The sequence below is a fragment of the Ranitomeya variabilis genome, chromosome 4 (assembly GCF_051348905.1).
Source record: "Ranitomeya variabilis isolate aRanVar5 chromosome 4, aRanVar5.hap1, whole genome shotgun sequence".
Lineage (NCBI taxonomy): Eukaryota > Metazoa > Chordata > Amphibia > Anura > Dendrobatidae > Ranitomeya > Ranitomeya variabilis.
In genome coordinates this window covers 465,320,162-465,343,514 of record NC_135235.1, presented here as the reverse complement: position 1 = coordinate 465,343,514, position 23,353 = coordinate 465,320,162, and positions in this window count along the sequence as shown.

Genomic DNA, 23,353 nt, shown 5'->3' with positions numbered 1-23,353 from the left:
ATGAAAAATTCCCCTTTTCAAAAACAGCCCAACAACTTAGAGCTATCCGGATGCACCGGCAATAAACGAAAAGCAGGCTCAATGTCCATCTTTGCCAACAAAGCCCCTTTATCACATTTTTTTACCAACCGAACTGCCTTATCAAAAGAAGTGTAAACCATGGAGCAGAGCTAAAGATCAATGCCAGTGTTCACTTACATGCCCCGGGGATAAGATAGAAGATGAATGAGCCGAAACTTATTTGGTTCCTTCTTGGGCACTACCCCCAAGGGTGAAACTACCACATCCTCAAACGAAGGACAAATAAACAGACCCACCATACGAACCAAAGCGACCTCCTTACTCAATTTCTCTGAAACTACATCCCCATAAATTTCAACTGACCGGAGGTTCTTAAGGACCTGGGGGATAATAAAAGAACCAACTTTAAAGCCTAGTAACAACAATGCCGCTTTCTCCCTATCAGGGTATCTATTTAGATAGGGGACCATCCTTTCCAACCTCATGGAGTCTCCCCCTTGAGAATTAGTGCCCCCTGCTCTGGGCTTTCCTTTCTTTAAGCATTTGGCAGCCCCATGTGAAGAGCCACTGCAATGGGAGCAGAGGTGCTTAAATTTACAATTGGCTCTGAACTTTCACTGGCTATCATTGAACTGCCAGCATTATCCCAATTTTTTACCGTCAGCCTGTCCCGTCTGGCTGCCAGCCCCCGCGGTGCTGGACTGCCTCTTAGCGTGGCCGGCAGAACCAGCCCACCCCTGAAACGAATTACCCGATCTATTGGCTGCCATAATCCTTAGCCACAGGCCTATATCTTTTTGATCCCACCTAATTGCAGGCCTTATCGCCTTCCCCTGCCAGAATTGCTCATCATAACGGAGCCAAGCTTGACCCCCATAAGACCTATGGGCCTCCCCTATAGAGTCCATGTAACAAAATAGGGGAGAGCAATTCTCTGGAGCCTTCTCCCCAATTACACTCGCCAGAATGGCAAAAGCCTGTAACTAGTTCACAAAAGTTTGAGGGATCAACCGCCACCTTCGCTTCTCCTCCTCCTCCTTTTTACTGTCATCCTTCTTTCCCTTGTCTAAATTAAATTTCTGTAAAAGAAGCAGGGAAAAAATCTCAACATATTCATCCTTACAGATTTTTTTCCCGGACTTCCTTTTTAATGTGCACCCCCAACGGACCCTAGAAGCACACATAAACCTCCCCATGTGCCCTGTCATCTAAATGGATTCTACAATCCTTTTCCTTCTCAGTCTGCACCGACACTGACACTGGATCAGAAAGCCTACCCAGCCCCTCAAGCAACCTATTTGGCCAAACACAACCTCCAGCTTGCGGACCCACCCAAGCATCTAAATTCCCGGTTGCCACAACTCCCCTTTCCAGATGGGTAAGCAAATCCCGCATATTATGCAAACCCTCCCTTACACTCCCACTAACCAGATTCTCAGTACCCCCCAACCCCCCCACAGGGGCCTACCCCAACACTCTGACTATCCCTTAAAACTGGGGACAATAAATTCTGTGGAGACGAACAAAACACAGAGTCATACTCACTGGGCTGTGAGGGGGCTGTGATCCCTCCAGCTGGAAAAGGGGAATCCAGACAACCATCCAATGCACTGTTCCCACTCCCCGTGCCATCCAGAGGCCCAAAACAGGAACTCCGATGTCCCAGCAGATGCTCCTGACATCCTGGGAAGATGATCCGGAAGGGAGGAAAATCCCGCCCGATGCAATGCACCAGCAAGCTGTGCCTGCGCTGGTGGACCCGCAGCACACAGCCCGCTGTCCGAAACCCCCGGCAACAGGGGAGAAGATGTCACCCGCGACCCACCAGGTGCAGGAGAGCCCCCTGCTGCAAACACAGAATGAGCCGGCACCTCCAGGCACAAATGGATGCCGCCCGATGCTGCCCCATCTCCTCACAATGAAGTGTCCCTCTGTTGTGCAAACAACTGGTAATTTGCCACGGTGACCCCCTGTGATGTCACCTCTCCCAGAAAGGCCAGTGTGCATTGGCTCCGCCCCCATACTGGCGCATGTTGCAGACCTAGACGCTGCCCCTGGACCCAGCCTGGCAATTTAATTCCTCCCAGACCGTGGCCTGCTGATGCGAGATCTGATTTGCGCCCGGCCAGGAGGGTCCCTGAAGGGGCTTCTGTGCCTCCGCTGAGTCTTGGGAGCAGCATCCGGTGACAGTTTATTCGAAGGCCTCACCCGAAGAGGATGCCGCTCAAGAGAGGGGGTTCCCCAGCAGACCCCGCTGTCCCTCCGATGATACCCGCCACCTGCCTCTGAAGCCAGCCATGGGGCTGCAAAGCTGTTGTGGCCCTCAGGCTCTCCAAGATCCGTTCCACATTGGCCATGGTAAGCAAAGGCTGTGGGGAGGACTGATCTTGACCCCTGGAGAGCAGGAAGTGGCAAACTCCTCCCCAATCCCTGCCATATAACCTGCCCCCCCCAACCCCCACCCCTTCATGAATAACCTCTACCTCCCCCAACCATTGTCATGCCGGCCTCCACCCACACTGGGGGGGGGAGGTGCGGCTTTGCTCCAGCCTTTACTTTGTGAATAGAATCTCAAAGTGTTTGAATCCAAGTGAACCTGCAAATTTCAGGAAATTCGACTCAAACTTGATCAATATCCACATCTCTAATCACTGTGCTTTGGTGTTTTTAGTCTCTGATTGTTCTAATATATATTAGTATACACATACAAATCAGCTATAGCAATAATATTTCAGATACAATCAATAACATTGATTATCCAGAATATTTTAGGCTCATGCAGGCATCCATGCAACACGGCCCAAGCATGGACCACAGTGCATGGACAGGCTGTGGGTCTTCTCACCTAAGTATGATAGGCAAATAGAATTATGTGAAGCTACCACTCTCAAGTCTGGAGTTGCGTGGCCAGTCAGTTTGGAGTGCATTTACCATAAAAGAGATTAGTTATTCGGGGGTACAGCATAGGGCAGATTTTTTTTCAGGAACATTGTAATCTTGCAGTTAATTTTTAAAAGCATCGTGTTCAGATGTGCTGCACAAGATGGGAGAAAAATCAGTATAGCATTTGGACCAGCTGAAGAAGAAAAAATGAGAATGACTCCAATCAGAGAAAATGTCACTTAAAAGGTACCTGGATGTAAGTGTTTTTTGTCATACTGCCTGCACCTCATCAGCACTGTGGTTCCTGTGTGGTTTGCAGTCTGATAATGACTGATAACTTCCAGCCTCTCCTTATTACAGCTAAGGGCATAGTTGTAATTGTAGGTTCATGTGATACAATTGTATGTGGGGATGACCTAACATTGCAATTCATCCCTGTAGTAAGCTTAGTGCTGGGTGCTGTATTTCTGTACAACAGTGGTTCTGGTGATGTATTCATGTACTAATCGTGGTTCTGTTGATGTATTTATGTACTGATGAGGGTTGTGATGCTATATTTCTATACTGATAAGGGGTTTAGTGATGTATTTCTGCAATGCTGGTGGCTCTGCTGATGTATTTCTATATTTATGGTGGTTCTGGTGATGTATTCATGTGCTGTTACTGGTTCTGATACTCCGCTCATGTACCAATCCATAACTTAAAAGATGTAATGGCCATCTTTATAGCACAGTGGCTCAGTGGTTAGCACTGTTGCTTTTCAGCATTAGGGTCCTGGGTTCAAATCCCACAAAGGGCAACACATGTTTGAATGATTAAATATTCGCCCCATGTTTGTGTGGGTTTCCTCCCACACTCCAAAAACATACTTATATGGAATTTAGATTGGGAGCAGTAATGGGGACAGTGATGATAATGTATGCAAAGAACTGAGGAATAATGGCACTTTAAATAAGCATAATAAAAAAATAAATAAGGTATTGTGATGTATGACAAGTTAAAGTTTTCTAAGTTTGTATTTATGTTACTAGCATTATAGGGGTTGTCCAGGTTTGTGATGACTATGTGTAATTACAGACTTCTGAATCCACACAGTGTGTTGTCCAGATTCTCCAGAGAGAGGAAGGTATGTAACTGTAAGTATGCAATTCGCATACATGCGGTCACTTGCCAAGTAGACGTGCTCTGATTTGCTCAATTCACTTGTATTGAGCAAGGCATTGCATGTCTAGTCCAAATGTGGCCAGAAGTATGCAAATTGCATACTGGTGGTCACATGACCTCCTGCTCTAGAAATCAGCACCAGAAAATCTTGACAGCCTGAGAAGCACACGTTGTGAGGATTCAAAAGTCTGTAGTACGCAGTCAGACAGAGTGACTGTAGACTTTCATCATAAACCTTGGCAACAAAATTGAGCACTGTAACATGCCCAATGCTAACAGTGTGTAATATACTCCCTGTCAGGGCTCACTCACACGAGAGTATAAATCAGACGAGTTTAATGCGAGAAAACATCACATTGCACTCTGAATAATATTAAATGAGTCAGTTCTCATCTGCAATTTTTTTCTCAGCTCAGATCAGACTGCAAAAAAAATCACAGCATGCGGATCGCACTCTCCAATGCAACTCAACGGGTGCGAGAAAAAAAATTGTACAGCACATTAACCATGCATGTGCTGTCTGATTTTTATGCACCCATCTCAATGGAAACCCAACATTTCATCAGCCAAGTTAGTAAGTTCACAGTCTGAACCCTCAGAATAGAATAGATATAGATAGAATAGATAGAAATATGTCAGTGAGATATATAATTAGTGCCGTGCTTGTGTAGTTTACTGTAAATATAAAAATAAATGAACAAAATAATGTGGGGTCCCCCTTATTTTTAATAACTCGCTGAGGGTTATTATTCTGGGAAGGGGCCACTATCCATGGATCTTCCCAGCCTATCAATATCAACTCACAGTTGTCTGCTTAGCCTTTACTGATTATTATAAAGGGGAACTCCAAATAAATGACATGAGTCTCCCCTATTTTTAATAACCTGCAAAGGCCATGGATATTGGCAGGGCCGGACTGGCCATTGGGCAGTTCTGGCAAATGCCAGAAGGGCCGATGGCAGTAGAGGGCCGCTCGAGTGTGCCGCTGTCGGCACACTCCTCCCGCTGTCGCAGCACACTCCCGGCCCCGCATTCAACTATACCGGCGTCATAGACGCCAGTACAGTTGAATGCAATGATGGAGGAGAGTGCGTCTGCTAACGCCCCCTCTCCCATCATTCCCCGCTCTGCCTGAAGCTGACACTGCTGGTGCGCGATGACGTCATATCATCGTGCACCTGCTGTGTGACCGGGCGGGCAGACTGCAGCTGCCTAGACCAGAGCCAGGAGCAGCGCGGGGCACGAGGAGAGAGGTGAGTAGAGTGTTTTGTTTTTTTTTTATCAATGAGTGATGACTGGATTGTGGAGCTATTGAGGGGGGAGGGGGGGGCTGCCTGCCTGCATTACATTCTATGGGGGCTGCCTGCATTACATTCTATGGGGGCTGCCTGCATTACATTCTATGGGGGCTGCCTGCATTACATTCTATGGGGGCTGTGCTGCATTATATTGTATGGTGGCTGCCTGCATTACATTCTATGGGGGCTGGCTGCATTCCATTCCATGGGCCTGTGCTGCATTATATTCTATGGGGCTGGCTGCATTCCATTCTATGGGCCTGTGCTGCATTCCATTCTATGGGCCTGTGCTGCATTATATTCTATGGGGCTGGCTGCATTCCATTCCATGGGCTTGTGCTGCCTTATATTCTATGGGGCTGGCTGCATTCCATTCCATGGGCCTGTGCTGCATTATATTCTATGGGGCTGGCTGCATTCCATTCCATGGGCCTGTGCTGCATTATATTCTATGGGGCTGGCTGCATTATATTCTATGGGCCTGTGCTGCATTATATTCTATGGGGCTGTGCTGCATTATATTCTATGGGCCTGTGCTGCATTATATTCTATGGGGCTGGCTGCATTCCATTCCATGGGCCTGTGCTGCATTATATTCTATGGGGCTGGCTGCATTCCATTCTATGGGCCTGTGCTGCATTACATTCTATGGGCCTGTGCTGCATTATATTCTATGGGCCTGGCTGCATTCCATTCCATGGGCCTGTGTTGCATTATATTCTATGGGGCTGGCTGCATTCCATTCCATGGGCCTGTGCTGCATTATATTCTATGGGGCTGGCTGCATTCCATTCTATGGGCCTGTGCTGCATTCCATTCTATGGGCCTGTGCTGCATTATATTCTATGGGGCTGGCTGCATTCCATTCCATGGGCCTGTGTTGCATTATATTCTATGGGGCTGGCTGCATTCCATTCCATGGGCCTGTGCTGCATTATATTCTATGGGGCTGGCTGCATTCCATTCCATGGGCCTGTGCTGCATTATATTCTATGGGGCTGTGCTGCATTATATTCTATGGGCCTGTGCTGCATTATATTCTATGGGGCTGGCTGCATGCCATTCCATGGGCCTGTGCTGCATTATATTCTATGGGCCTGTGCTGCATTATATTCTATGGGGCTGGCTGCATTCCATTCCATGGGCCTGTGCTGCATTATATTCTATGGGGCTGTGCTGCATTATATTCTATGGGCCTGTGCTGCATTATATTCTATGGGGCTGGCTGCATGCCATTCCATGGGCCTGTGCTGCATTATATTCTATGGGGCTGGCTGTATTCCATTCCATGGGCCTGTGCTGCATTATATTCTATGGGGCTGGCTGCATTCCATTCCATGGGCCTGTGCTGCATTATATTCTATGGGGCTGTGCTGCATTATATTCTATGGGCATGTGCTGCATTATATTCTATGGGGCTGGCTGAATTCCATTCCATGGGCCTGTGCTGCATTATATTCTATGGGGCTGGCTGCATTCCATTCCATGGGCCTGTGCTGCATTATATTCTATGGGGCTGGCTGCATTCCATTCCATGGGCCTGTGCTGCATTATATTTTATGGGGCTGGCTGCATTCCATTCCATGGGCCTGTGCTGCATTATATTCTATGGGGCTGGCTTCATTCCATTCCATGGGCCTGTGCTGCATTATATTCTATGGGGCTGGCTGCATTCCATTCCATGGGCCTGTGCTGCATTATATTCTATGGGGCTGTGCTGCATTATATTCTATGGGCCTGTGCTGCATTATATTCTATGGGGCTGGCTGCATTCCATTCCATGGGCCTTTGCTGCATTATATTCTATGGGGCTGGCTGCATTCCATTCTATGGGCCTGTGCTGCATTACATTCTATGGGCCTGTGCTGCATTATATTCTATGGGCCTGGCTGCATTCCATTCCATGGGCCTGTGCTGCATTATATTCTATGGGGCTGGCTGCATTCCATTACATGGGCCTGTGCTGCATTATATTCTATGGGGCTGTGCTGCATTATATTCTATGGGCCTGTGCTGCATTATATTTTATGGGGCTGTGCTGCATTATATTCTATGGGCCTGTGGTGCATTATATTCTATGGGGCTGTGCTGCATTATATTCTATGGGGCTGTGCTGCATTATATTCTATGGGGCTGTGCTGCATTACATTCTATGGGGCTGTGCTGCATTATATTCTATGGGGCTGTGCTGCATTATATTCTATGGGCCTGTGCTGCATTATATTCTATGGGGCTGTGCTGCAATATATTCTATGGGGCTGTGCTGCATTATATTCTATGGGGGCTGTGCTGCATTACATTATATGGGGGCTGTGCTGCATTAAATTCTATGGGGCTGGCTGTATTACATTCTATGGGGGCTGTGCTGCATTACATTATATGGGCCTGTGCTGCATTATATTCTATGGGCCTGGCTGCATTCCATTCTATGGGCCTGTGCTGCATTACATTCTATGGGCCTGTGCTGCATTATATTCTATGGGCCTGGCTGCATTCCATTCCATGGGCCTGTGTTGCATTATATTCTATGGGGCTGGCTGCATTCCATTCCATGGGCCTGTGCTGCATTATATTCTATGGGGCTGGCTGCATTCCATTCTATGGGCCTGTGCTGCATTCCATTCTATGGGCCTGTGCTGCATTATATTCTATGGGGCTGGCTGCATTCCATTCCATGGGCCTGTGTTGCATTATATTCTATGGGGCTGGCTGCATTCCATTCCATGGGCCTGTGCTGCATTATATTCTATGGGGCTGGCTGCATTCCATTCCATGGGCCTGTGCTGCATTATATTCTATGGGGCTGTGCTGCATTATATTCTATGGGCCTGTGCTGCATTATATTCTATGGGGCTGGCTGCATGCCATTCCATGGGCCTGTGCTGCATTATATTCTATGGGGCTGGCTGTATTCCATTCCATGGGCCTGTGCTGCATTATATTCTATGGGGCTGGCTGCATTCCATTCCATGGGCCTGTGCTGCATTATATTCTATGGGGCTGTGCTGCATTATATTCTATGGGCATGTGCTGCATTATATTCTATGGGGCTGGCTGCATTCCATTCCATGGGCCTGTGCTGCATTATATTCTATGGGGCTGGCTGCATTCCATTCCATGGGCCTGTGCTGCATTATATTCTATGGGGCTGGCTGCATTCCATTCCATGGGCCTGTGCTGCATTATATTTTATGGGGCTGGCTGCATTCCATTCCATGGGCCTGTGCTGCATTATATTCTATGGGGCTGGCTTCATTCCATTCCATGGGCCTGTGCTGCATTATATTCTATGGGGCTGGCTGCATTCCATTCCATGGGCCTGTGCTGCATTATATTCTATGGGGCTGTGCTGCATTATATTCTATGGGCCTGTGCTGCATTATATTCTATGGGGCTGGCTGCATTCCATTCCATGGGCCTTTGCTGCATTATATTCTATGGGGCTGGCTGCATTCCATTCTATCGGCCTGTGCTGCATTACATTCTATGGGCCTGTGCTGCATTATATTCTATGGGCCTGGCTGCATTCCATTCCATGGGCCTGTGCTGCATTATATTCTATGGGGCTGGCTGCATTCCATTACATGGGCCTGTGCTGCATTATATTCTATGGGGCTGTGCTGCATTATATTCTATGGGCCTGTGCTGCATTATATTTTATGGGGCTGTGCTGCATTATATTCTATGGGCCTGTGGTGCATTATATTCTATGGGGCTGCGCTGCATTATATTCTATGGGGCTGTGCTGCATTATATTCTATGGGGCTGTGCTGCATTACATTCTATGGGGCTGTGCTGCATTATATTCTATGGGGCTGTGCTGCATTATATTCTATGGGCCTGTGCTGCATTATATTCTATGGGGCTGTGCTGCATTATATTCTATGGGGCTGTGCTGCATTATATTCTATGGGGGCTGTGCTGCATTACATTATATGGGGGCTGTGCTGCATTAAATTCTATGGGGCTGGCTGTATTACATTCTATGGGGGCTGTGCTGCATTACATTATATGGGGGCTGTGCTGCATTACATTCTATGGGGGCTGTGCTGCATTACATTCTATGGGGCTGGCTGCATTACATTCTATGGGGCTGTGCTGTATTACATTCTATGGGGGCTGTGCTGTATTACATTCTATGGGGGCTGTGCTGTATTACATTCTATGGGGGCTGTGCTGTATTATAGTCTATGGGGGCTGTGCAGCATTACATTCAATGGGGCTGTGCTGCATTAAATTCTATGGGGGCTGTGCTGCATTACATTCTATGGTGGCTGTGCTGTATTACATTCTATGGGGGCTGTGCTGTATTACATTCTATGGGGGCTGTGCTGTATTACATTCTATGGGGGCTGTGCTGTATTATAGTCTATGGGGGCTGTGCAGCATTACATTCTATGGGGCTGTGCTGTATTATAGTCTATGGGGGCTGTGCTGTATTACATTCTATGGGGACTCAGCTGTAATGCTGGATACAGCTGTAATTATATGTTATATAGTCGTGTTACACTCCCCTCACTTCTTGTAGCCTACAAGTGTACAAAGATATTATACAGTCACCATGTGACAAGTGGGCCTGTGTGACTTCAAATGCCAGGGCTGAATTTTAGTCCCAGTCCGGCCCTGGATATTGGACCCTTCCAGACTAATAACACCAGTTGCCTCAGACATGGCACATCAATTAGATTTGCTAATTCTGGCTCTCAGCCTCGGCTGTTCCTCATTGCCCTGGTGCATTGTGTAATGTCCACTGACATCAAACCCAGGGGTAAGTAGTCCTTTAATTGTAAAAATCAGTTCCTGATTCTCTTTATTTAATACCACTAAAAATAAAATAATCCAAAGGGGTCCGCTGTAAATCCATAACAACGAGGTCCCATGACAATCTCCGACTCTGCTACATCTGGAGGCTGTGCTGAGCAGTGACATCAGTAATGTTACCACTCAGCATGGTCGCTGAAACACACTCAGAGTAGCGTGTGAAATCGGCTACTGTGACGAGAGCTGATGTCAGTAATGTTATCACAATTGACAGCCGATGAACTGCGATAACCTTACTGACATCACAACCCACAGCATGTGAATTTACTGCCAGTTCTCACACTGCGGTGATGTCAGTAAGGTTACTGCAGTTCATCTGTTGTGAACTGCGATAATCTTACTGACGTCAGTGCTCCTCATAGCAGCTGGATTCACTTGCTACTTAAAGTGTGTTCCGGTGGCTGTGCTGAACAGTCACATTACTAATATCACTGCTCAGCACAGCATAGGAATGTTAGAGTCAGGGATCATCGTGGGACCACCTTGCTATGGATTTACTCCTTTGAATTGTTTTAATTTTTTATGATATTAAAGGGGTAAAATAGGTTTGGGGAATGCTTTTTACAATTAAAGGACTTATCTGTGTGTGTGTTTATTTCTTTTGACTATGGGGTTAGTAATAGGGGTGTCCTATAGATGCCTCTCCATTACTAACCCCTGAGCTTGAGATTCGCAGACTGTCAGGACTCTGAACATTTTTTATTACCTTTTTGTGCATTACTGCCCTTTTCCAAGATGGCGTCTTTGGTCTCATGTGCATTGTGTCTTCCTGCTATAAAACTCCACCCAAGCCTTCAGTCTGTGCCAGAGTATTCTGCCTTGCATCCAGCTCCTGACCTCTGGTGACTCCCTGGCTATATATCTGCTCCTGTGAACCTGTGGGGTTATCCTGCTACTCTGCTCTGAGTTCCTGCTGCACACACCAGTTCCAGTAATCCTCCTTCATCTGCTGCTCGTGTTTGCTTCCATCTGCATTTGCTGGACATGTAAGCTGTTTCTGCGCTGCAAGAACCTGAGACTATTACCCAGACCTCCCTGGTTGAGCTAAGATATTATTTGAACTGCCTTATAAGCATATCTATCTGTGTTGTGGACTAAGCAATGACTTATTCATGTCAAGTATCCTCAAGAATAATTGTGCTTCATAGACTTTCTGCGTGATTGCATTTTCCTCTGAAGTTTCCTATAGACTGCTGAGCTGCATTTGATATTTGCACCAAGTGTTGTGGACTTGAGTTTCTCTTTGCACCTGTTTGAATCATCATGTGATAATATAGACTTTACCACTTATAAAACTGTGTCCTGTAGTTGTCTTGTTCCATGCAAAGAGTTTCCTGAGTTATCCCCTACAATTATTACACAGACATTACAAAGCTGACATAAACCCCAAAACCATTACCCAAATTGCCAAAGCACCAGGGCAATGGGTAAAAGCCGAGGCTAAGTGCCAGAATGAGGTTGGTGTTATTAGTCTGGAAGGGGGCTGTGGAGACACAAAATTCTATCTTAATTAACCAGAAATCTATTTTAGCAAATCAGAAAGAATAGACTGTTATCTATATGCTGACTTTTGAATTTTTGTGTTTCATTTTGGTTGGTGAAGAAAACAAACTTTTGCTTGTGTAAGCCTGTAATATTGTTTGTAAGTTGACATTTGATGTAACATAATGTGCTCTTATCCTGAATGACTTGTGAATGTTTGCTGATATGCTAATTACACATTGTACACGCCAGCTAGCTTGTTGACTTTGAAAACAAAGGAGGAAAAACTATGTATATAGATTGCATAATAAGGTCATCAGCATTCTTCCTCTCATCTGTGACTGCTGAATGAAGAACACTTGCTAATTATAAAAAGAGGTTATATGCTTCTGTATAGAGACAGAGAGACAGCCAAGATTCAGCCAAGACAAGCAGACATCCAGAGAGTCTCTACAGGACATCAACCAATACATCATTACACCATCATGAGAGACACAGATTTATCATTTTATAGGATGCCAGCTTAGGGGACCTCAGCCCCGGCTGTAAAAATACAGATCTGTTCCATTGACCATCACAAATCCATAGATACATTTGGAGAAAGCCAGGATTGGCTAATAGGCCCCTTACCAGCCTATTAATCGCAGCTTGCAGCTGTGTGCTTAGCCTTTGCTGATTATTAAACATAGGGGGGACCTCATGTCAATTTTGTTGTGTCTCCCTTTTTAATAACCAGTAAAAGCTATGTAAACAGCTTTGAGCTTTTATTAATAGTCTGGAAAAATCTATGGATAGTGGCCCCTTCCCAGAATAATAACACTAGCCCCTAGCTGTCTGCTTTCCCTCAGCTCGTTATTAAAAATAAGATGTTCCCGACACCATTTTCTTTCCAATTATTTATTTAATAGGTTTAATAAGGCTAAACACCCTTTAGTGCCACATGGAAGGCACTAAAGGGTGTTAGTTTATTATATGTAGTGGACTTGTGACATTGTATAGCTACAGGACATCTATCCTATTGTTCTATCTACCTATTTATCTATCTATCTATCTATCTATCTATCTATCTATCTATCTATCTATCTATCTATCTATCTATCTCCGTATGTAGGATTTCTTTATTAGTTTGTAAACTAGCTTTAAATGACATAGAGAATTACTTTACGTAAAAGCTGTTAAAAACGCATTGCATATTGATTGCATATGCATGTCATACAAATGTCATACAGATGCTAGATGAGAAAAATCACAGTCTACTTGCATGACACTCATCCTACTTTTCTGGATCAACATCAGACAGATTTTTTTGTACTCTAGAGTGACTCTAGCCTCAGGATTCGTCTCTACTTGCCAGTTTCAACTGTCATCACATCACCACTCATATTTGATTTTCAAACTTATGGTCACTAGCTTCTCTCAATTAAGCAGAGGCAGTAGTATTGCACTGAACATTGAGATGATTCTGAAGAGCAGCTAGTCGGCACAAATCACATATGAGTGGTTACATGACGACAAATCAAATTGCTTATGCTGTGTATATGCTGAATTATTGCCCAGGGTGCTCGAAAGCTTAGATTTGCCTCAGGGCTCAAGGCACTGAAACCTCACTTGACTAATCATAAATAAATAAAGTATTCATATACTGTAAATACATTTATACAACATACATATACAATATATATTTATCTTAATGTCCTAATAGTTTAACAACCTTTAAAAAATGGGAAACCACTTCCTTATATTAATTTCCCATTTATTAAGGGTTGTTTATACCTACCTGAGTTTAGTGCTTGAATACAATATATAAATACCATGCAATACACACCAATTACAAAAACAAAGAACTGATAGGACCCCAATAACTATAGATGAATACATGGATAATTCACTCATGTTCAACGCTGAGCAAGAGTCAATAAACTAGGTTTTCATCTATAATCTTTGGAGTGCTACTAGTTTTTCCTTTCTCTTTGAAAAAGACCTAAGATCAAGGCCGAGTTCATCCAAAATAGATTATTTCACAGTACTGCTTTTTAGAGCAGCTTGTCTAAAACACTACCTCTTTGAGAAGACTATTTTTTCATGTACGATCAGATTTTCTGTTTCAGATTTTCAGTTCCATCAACTTACAGTGGGTACGGAAAGTATTCAGACCCATTTAAATTTTTCACTATTTGTTTAATTGCAGCCATTTGGTAAATTCAAAAAAGTTCATTTTTTTCTCATTAATGTACACTCTGCACTCCATCTTGACTGGAAAACAAGCAGAAATGTAGAAACTTTTGCAAGTTTATTAAAAAAGAAAAACTGAAGTATAACATGGTCATAAGTATTCAGACCCTTTGCTCAGATGCTCATATTTAAGTCACATGCTGTCCATTTCCTTGTGATCCTCCTTGAGATGGTTCTACTCCTTCATTGGAGTCCAGCTGTGTTTAATTAAAGGGCCACTGTCACCCCCTCCAGCCGTTATAAACTAAAAGAGCCACCTTGTGCAGCAGTAATGCTGCAGTCTAGCAAGGTGGCTCTTTTAGTTTTTGATTCCGTTATTCCCTCAATAAAGCGTTTTAAAATTTGCCCTAACTACCTGTCTGTAGACCTGGAGGCGGTCCGAAGCCTCCTCTGTGAATCTCCCAACGGCCGTCACTCTTCTCTTCTGGGGATGTGGTCGCCGCCCACTTCGCGCTGTTTCTTCTTAAATCTGGCGCCTGCGCTGTGCGTGCCTGCCTGGAACAGGCGCAGTCTTCAGTGTCCGTCATAGGTCAGATGCAGGGTGCCTGACTGCGCCTGTGCGGGCAGTGCGGCCACCCTGTTGCTGAATCCCCGCCCCGCACTGTGTTATTCATTATGCACAGTGCGGGGCTGGTATTCCTGGGCATGCGCACTGCGCTTTTCAGACGCTCCCCCAGCTCAGACGCTCCCCCGCCTTCCAGCGTTGTTATTTGCGGCTGCTTCATTCCAAATGCTGGCAAGGAAACCTGTATATTACGGCAACGCTGGAAGGCGGGGGACCGGGGGAGCGTCTGAACAGTGCAGTGCGCATGCCCAGGAACCCCAGCCCCACACTGTGCATAATGAATAACACAGTGCGGGGCGGGGATTCAGCAACAGGGTGGCCGCACTGCCCGCACAGGCGCAGTCAGGCACCCTGCATCTGACCTATGACGGACACTGAAGACTGCGCCTGTCCCAGGCAGGCACGCACAGCGCAGGCGCCGGATTTAAGAAGAAACAGCACGAAGGGGGCGGCGACCACATCCCCAGAAGAGATGAGTGACGGCCGTTGGGAGATTCACAGAGGAGGCTTCGGACCACCTCCAGGTCTAAGGACAGGTATTTAGGGCAAATTTTAAAATGCTTTATTGAGGGAATAACTGAATCAAAAACTAAAAGAGCCACCTTGTTAGACTGCAGCATTACTGCTGCACAAGGTGGCTCTTTTAGTTTATAACGGCTGGAGGGGGTGACAGTGGCCCTTTAAACTGATAGGACTTGATTTGGAAAGGCACACACCAGTCTTTATAAGACCTCTCAGCTCACAGTGCAAGTCATACAGTACATCCTCCGCTGTGGCCTACCTTCTAACACTCTCGCACCCCTTCAGTCCATCATTAACTCTGCTGCCCGGCTAATTAATCTCTCTTCTCCCTACACTCCTGCTTCCCCTCTTTGCAACTCCCTTTACTGGCTCCCAATTTCCCAGCGTATCCAGTTTAAACTACTACACTGACGTACAAAGCCATCCATAACCTTTCTCCTCCGTACATTTCTGAACTAATCTCTCAATATCTTTCCTCACATAATCTCCAGTCCTCCCAAGATCTCCTTCTCTCCTCCACACTTTTTCACTCCTCGCCCAATCTCCTCCAAGACTTCTACCGAATATCCCCCAGCATCTGGAAATCTGTGTCCCAACACGTCCGGTTATCCACCACATTTGGATCCGTCAAACGGAACCTGAAAACCCATCTCTTCAAAATAGCTTACAACCTGTAATGACCACATGGCCACCTCAACACCATTGGAGCTACTGCAACATCTGACCCACTGTCTTCTTCCCATAATCCTGTAGAATGTAAGCTCTCAAAGTCAGGGTCATCTTCCCTCTCTATCAGTCTGCCATTGTTGATTTTGTTTACTGTAAGTGATATTTGTATTTTGATGTAACCCCGTCTAATGTACAGCACCATGGAATTAATAATGCTATATAAATAAATAATAATAATAATGTCAGACCTAATTAGAATCATGAGGTCGAAGGAACTAGCCAAGGAGCTCAGAGACAAAACTGTGGCAAGGCACAGATCTGGCGAAGGTTACAGAAGAATTTTTGCAGTACTCAAGGTTCCTAAGAGCACAGTGGCCTCCATAATCCTTAAATGGAAGAAGTTTGGGACCACCGGAAGTCTTCCGAGATGTGGCCGTCCAGCCAAACTGAGCAATCGTGGGAGATGAGCCTTGGTGAGAGAGATAAAGAAGTACCCCAAAATCACTGTGGCTGAGCTCCAGAGATGCAGTTACACAATTTCAACTATCACTGCAGCCCTCCACTAGTCAGGCTTTTATGGCAGAGTGGCCTGGTGGAAGCCTCTCTTCAGTGCAAGACATATGAAAGCTCATATAGAGTTTGCTAAAAAACACATGAAGGACTCCCAGACTATGAGAAACAAGATTCTCTATGAAATGAAGGTAGACATTTTTGGTGATGATTCTAAGCGACATGTGTGGAGAAAACAAGACACCTCTTATCACCTGCCCAATACAATCCCAACAGTAAAACATGGTGGTGCCAGCATCATGCTATGGGGGTGTTTTTCAGCTGCAGGGACAGGATGACAGGTTGCCATTGAAGGAAACATGAATGTGACCAAGTACAGAGATATTCTGGATGAAAACCTTGTAGAGGTCAGCCAGGGCTGTAGACGTGGCTGGGCTTATTGGGCTTTGCGTGCCCTGGCCTCCCTCTACATAAAAATCTCTCTGAAAGCTTACTTGTTTCTCTATTTTCTGCACCGGCAGGGCCCCTATCTGTTTCTTAGGGTCTTCTCCGGTCGCTTGTGAAATAACATACACAGGCTAGGTACAACTCAAAATCCAAAACTTTACTCTCAATTCTTCACAGCACATCCAGATCTGTTACAGCGTTGGCATTAGATTGCACATTTTACGTCACTTCAGCTTTCCCTTCGCTCCTCTCCCTGTCACACGACTCGAGTCCGGGTCCCACGGTATCATACAGTTTCTCAGCGTTCTCCCTGTCTAGACTTTCCGCATTTTGGCCTTCCCTCAGCAGCCACTTTGCCCCACTTCTGAGGGCATCAGCCCATGCTATCATCTGCCACATGTTGAGCGACCTGCTGGTCTTTCTTGCCATGACTTCACTTGTAGCTCCCACTTTTGTAGCTCACACTTCTTGAACTTCTGTTGCTGCAACTATGCTGTTCCACTACTTTGGATGGCTGGGCTCTTTCCATGAACTGAACATTGCAGGGTATCTACTTTACTCCTGGGCACTTAAGCCCTTCTGAGTTTTATGGGTGCCCAAGCCCTTCTGTCTGAAATCAGGAAGCTCCCTTTCTCTATCTACAATGACCCCTCCTACAATTTAACTATTTATGCTGACCCACCACAATGCTATCCTAGGTGCACTGAAATGCCCCATCTAGTGGCCCAATAAGTGTACTGCACTCTCCCTGCATACAATACATGTAGTATAGCCACAGGAACATTAAAATGTGTGAGTACAATATCTATATATGTATATACAGTAGCATTAAATATACATCTTAGCAACAGTATGGGGCAACAATATATACATTTAAACATACTCCAATGTTATGACCTGGTGGTTACGGAGTGGTACTGAGATGACCTGGTGGGTAAAACCAATCATGGACAAACTCAGAGGAGGTGGCAGCTCTACAGACAGTAATCACCTATATGACCTAGTGATTACGGAGCAGCACTGAAATGACCTAGTGGGTAAAACAAATAATGTACTAGCTCTGAGGAGGTGGTAACTTTACTGACCGCAATCCCTACTCCTAACACCAACACTAGAAATAGCCGTGGAGCGTTCCTATCTCTGCCTAGACGCCTCTTCACAGCCTAAGAACTAGCTACCCCCGAAGATGGAAATGGAAAACTATCTCACCTCAGAGAAACCCCCAAAGGAAAGATAGCGCCCCACAAATATTGACGGTGAGTGAAGAGGGAAATGACAAACTCAGAAATGAAACTAGATTTTAGCAAAGGAGGCCACTACTATCTAAATAGACAGAGAAAGAAAAGGCTACTGTGCGGTCAGTATAAAAACTAAATGTCCACGCAGAGTTTACAAAAATAACTTCCACACCGACTCACGGTGTGGAGGGGCAAATCTGCAACCCCAGAGCTTCCAACTAGCCGGAATATTTCATGATGACAAGCTGGACAAAAGAGACAAAACTTAAACTGAACAAAAGGTCATAGGCAGGGAAACACCCAAAAACTAGCAGAACTTATCTTAAGCTGAAATGGACTGGCCAACAGAGAACTTCCAGGAAAGGACTGAATACACAGGAAGGAACATTGACAGCTGGCATCAGCTACAGCCAAAAGCCCAGTTAAATAACAAGGCCAGGGAACCGATTAGTGAAAGCAGCTGCTAAATTCCACTTGAAACCACCAGAGGGAGCCCAAGAGCAGAACTCCCAAAAATACCATTCGCAACCACAGGATGGAGCCCAAGAACGGAATTCACAACAGTACCCCCCCCTTGAGGAGGGGTCACCGAACCCTCACCAGAGCCCCCAGGCCGATCGGGACGAGCCAAATGAAAAGCACTTACCAAATCGGCAGCATGGACATCGGAGGCAAAAACCCAAGAGTTATCCTCCTGGCCATAACCCTTCCACTTGACCAGATACTGAAGTTTCCGCCTTGAAAGACGAGAATCCAAAATCTTCACCACATATTCCAGCTCCCCCTCAACCAACACCGGAGCAGGAGGGTCAACGGAGGGAACCATGGGCACCACATATCTCCACAACAAAGATCTATGGAACACATTATGAATGGAAAACGAAGCTGGAAGGGCCAAACGAAAAGACACCGGATTGACAATTTTTGAAATCCTATAAGGACCAATAAAACGAGGTTTGAACTTAGGGGAAGAGACCTTCATAGGAACATGACGAGAAGACAACCAGACCAAATCCCCAACCCAAAGCCGGGGACCAACCCACCGACGGCGGTTAGCAAAACGTTGAGCCTTTTCCTGAGACAATGTTAAATTGTCCACCACATGAGTCCAAATCCGCTGCAACCTGTCCACCACAGAATCTACCCCAGGACAGTCCGAAGGCTCAACCTGCCCTGAAGAAAAGCGAGGATGAAAACCGAAATTACAAACAAAAGGCGAAAACAAAGTAGCCGAACTAGCCCGATTATTAAGGGCAAACTCGGCCAACAGCAAGAAGGTAACCCAATCATCCTGATCAGCCAATACAAAGCATCTCAAATAGGTTTCCAAGGTCTGATTGGTTCGCTCCGTCTGCCCATTTGTCTGAGGGTGAAACGCCGAAGAAAAAGACAAATTAATGCCCATTCTACCACAAAAGGACCGCCAAAACCTAGAAACAAACTGGGTACCTCTGTCAGACACAATATTCTCCGGAATACCATGCAAACAAACCACATGCTGGAAAAACAAAGGAACCAAATCAGAGGAGGAAGGCAACTTAGGCAAAGGTACCAAATGGACCATTTTAGAAAACCGGTCACAAACCACCCAGATGACAGACATCTTCTGAGAGACAGGAAGATCAGAAATAAAATCCATGGAAATATGCGTCCAAGGCCTCTCAGGGATAGGCAAAGGCAAAAGCAACCCACTAGCACGAGAACAGCAGGGCTTAGCCCGGGCGCAGATCCCACAGGACTGCACGAAGGAACGCACATCCCGTGACAAAGAAGGCCACCAAAAGGACCTGGCAACCAAATCTCTGGTACCAAAGATCCCAGGATGACCAGCCAACACCGAACAATGAATCTCAGAAATCACCTTACTAGTCCATCCATCAGGAACAAACAATTTCCACACAGGACAGCGGTCGGGTCTATCAGCCTGAAACTTCTGAAGCACCCGCTGCAAATCAGGGGAGATAGCAGAAAGAATCACCCCCTCCTTGAGAATACCAGTAGGCTCACGGACTCCAGGAGAATCAGGCAAAAAACACCTAGACAGGGCATCAGCCTTCACATTCTTAGATCCCGGAAGATACGAGACCACAAAATCAAAATGGGAGAAAAACAAAGACCGCCGAGCCTGTCTAGGATTCAACCGCTTGGCCGACTCAAGGTAGATCAGATTCTTATGATTGGTCAAGACCACAACACGATGCTTGGCTCCCTCAAGCCAATGTCGCCACTCCTCGAATGCCCACTTCATAGCCAACAACTCCCAATTGCCGACATCATAATTACACTCAGCAGGCGAAAACTTTCTGGAGAAGAAAGCACACGGCTTCAACACAGAGCCATCAGAACGTCTCTGAGACAGAACAGCTCCTGCCCCAATCTCAGAAGCGTCAACCTCAACCTGGAAAGGGAGAGAAACATCTGGCTGACGCAACACAGGGGCAGAAGTAAAACGACGCTTAAGCTCCTGAAAGGCCTCCACAGCCGCAGAGGACCAATTCACCACATCTGCACCTTTCTTGGTCAAATCGGTCAGAGGTTTAACCACAGTAGAAAAATTAGCAATGAAGCGGCGATAAAAATTAGCAAAGCCCAAAAATTTCTGAAGGCTCTTCACAGATGTAGGTTGAGTCCAATCATAAATAGCCTGGACCTTAACAGGGTCCATTTCAATAGCCGAGGGAGAAAAAAATGAACCCCAGAAAAGAAACCTTCTGAACTCCGAAAAGGCACTTAGACCCCTTCACAAACAGTGTATTAGCACAAAGAATCTGAAATACCATCCTGACCTGCTTCACATGAGACTCCCAATCATCGGAAAAAAACAAAGTATAATCCAAATATACAATCATAAATTTATCCAGATACTCCCGGAAAATATCATGCATAAAGGACTGAAACACAGATGGAGCATTAGAGAGCCCGAAAGGCATCACAAGATATCCAAAATGGCCTTCGGGCGTATTAAATGCTGTTTTCCATTCATCACCCTGTTTGATGCGGACCAGATTATACGCCCCTTGAAGGTCAATCTTGGTAAACCAGCTAGCCCCTTTAATCCGAGCAAACAAATCAGAGAGCAAAGGCAAAGGGTACTGGAATTTGACCGTGATCTTATTGAGAAGGCGATAATCTATACAGGGCCTCAAGGAGCCATCCTTCTTGGCAACAAAAAAGAACCCCGCTCCCAACGGTGATGAAGACGGGTGAATATGCCCCTTCTCCAAGGACTCCTTTACATAAGTCTGCATAGCGGCATGCTCTGGCACAGACAGATTGAAAAGTCGACCCTTAGGGAACTTACAGCCAGGAATCAAATTAATAGCGCAATCACAGTCCCTATGAGGAGGCAGAGGACTGGATTTAGGCTCTTCAAATATATCCTGGAAATCCGACAAAAACTCAGGAACTTCAGAAGAAGGGGACGAGGAAATTGACATCAGAGGAATGTCACTATGTATCCCCTGACAACCCCAACTAGTCACAGACATAGATTTCCAATCCAGCACTGGATTATGTACCTGTAACCATGGAAACCCCAGCACAACCACATCATGCAAATTATGCAACACCAAAAAGCGAATATTTTCCTGATGTGCTGGAGCCATGTTCATGGCTAACTGTGTCCAGTACTGAGGTTTATTCTTGGCCAAAGCGTAGCATCAATCCCCCTCAAGGGAATAGGATTCTGCAAAGGCTCCAAGGAAAAACCACAGCGCTTGGCAAATTCTAGGTCCATTAAGTTCAGGGCAGCGCGAGAGTCCACAAATGCCATTACAGAAAAGGACGACAATGAGCAAATCAGGGTAATAGACAAGAGAAATTTAGGCTGTACAGTACTGATGGTAACCGACCCAGCAACCTTCTTAGTTCGCTTCGGGCAGTCAGAGATAGCATGAGTAGCGTCACCACAGTAAAAACACAGCCTATTCTGACGTCTGAACTCCTGCCATTCTGCTCTCATCAAAACTCTATCACATTGCATAGGCTCAGAACTCTGCCCAGAGGACACCGCCATATGGTGCACAACCTTGCGTTCACGTAGGTGCCGATCAATCTGAATGGCCAGAGACATTGATTCGTTCAAACCAGCAGGCGTGGGAAACCCCACCATAACATCTTTAAGAGCTCCAGAAAGACCCTTTCTGAAAATAGCCGCCAGGGCATCCTCATTACATTTTGTAAGCACAGACCACTTTCTAAATTTCTGACAATATATCTCTGCCGCTTCCTGACCCTGACACAGAGCCAGCAAAATTTTTTCTGCCTGATCCACAGAATTGGGTTCGTCATAAAGCAATCCAAGTGCTTGAAAAAATGAATCTACATTGAGCAATGCAGGATTTCCTGGCTCAAGGGAGAATGCCCAATCCTGCGGGTCGCCACGCAGCAGAGAAATAACAATCTTCACCTGCTGAATGGGGTCACCAGAGGAACGGGGTCTCAGAGCAAAAAACAATCTGCAATTATTTTTAAAGTTCAGAAACCTAGATCTATCCCCAGAAAACAAATCAGGGATAGGAATTCTAGGTTCAGAAACAGGAGTTTGAACAACATAATCTTGGATACGCTGTACCCTTGCAGCGAGATGATCAACACACGCAGACAGACCCTGAAGCTCCATATCAGCTACAAGCTCCTGCACCATCCAAAAATCAAGGGGAAAAAAAAGACGAAACAAGCAACAAGAAAAAAAAAATGACTCAGAACTTTCTCTTCCCTCTTTTGAGATGCATTTAACACATTGTGGGCCAGCTGTACTGTTATGACCTGGTGGTTACGGAGTGGTACTGAGATGACCTGGTGGGTAAAACCAATCATGGACAAGCTCAGAGGAGGTGGCAGCTCTACAGACAGTAATCACCTATATGACCTAGTGATTACGGAGCAGCACTGAAATGACCTAGTGGGTAAAACAAATAATGTACTAGCTCTGAGGAGGTGGTAACTTTACTGACCGCAATCCCTACTCCTAACACCAACACTAGAAATAGCCGTGGAGCGTTCCTATCTCTGCCTAGACGCCTCTTCACAGCCTAAGAACTAGCTACCCCCGAAGATGGAAACGGAAAACTATCTCGCCTCAGAGAAACCCCCAAAGGAAAGATAGCCCCCCACAAATATTGACGGTGAGTGAAGAGGGAAATGACAAACTCAGAAATGAAACTAGATTTTAGCAAAGATGGCCACTACTATCTAAATAGACAGAGAAAGAAAAGGCTACTGTGCGGTCAGTATAAAAACTAAATGTCCATGCAGAGTTTACAAAAATAACTTCCACACCGACTCACGGTGTGGAGGGGCAAATCTGCAACCCCAGAGCTTCCAACTAGCCGGAATATTTCATGATGACAAGCTGGACAAAAGAGACAAAACTTAAACTGAACAAAAGGTCATAGGCAGGGAAACACCCAAAAACTAGCAGAACTTATCTTAAGCTGAAATGGACTGGCCAACAGAGAACTTCCAGGAAAGGACTGAATCCACAGGAAGGAACATTGACA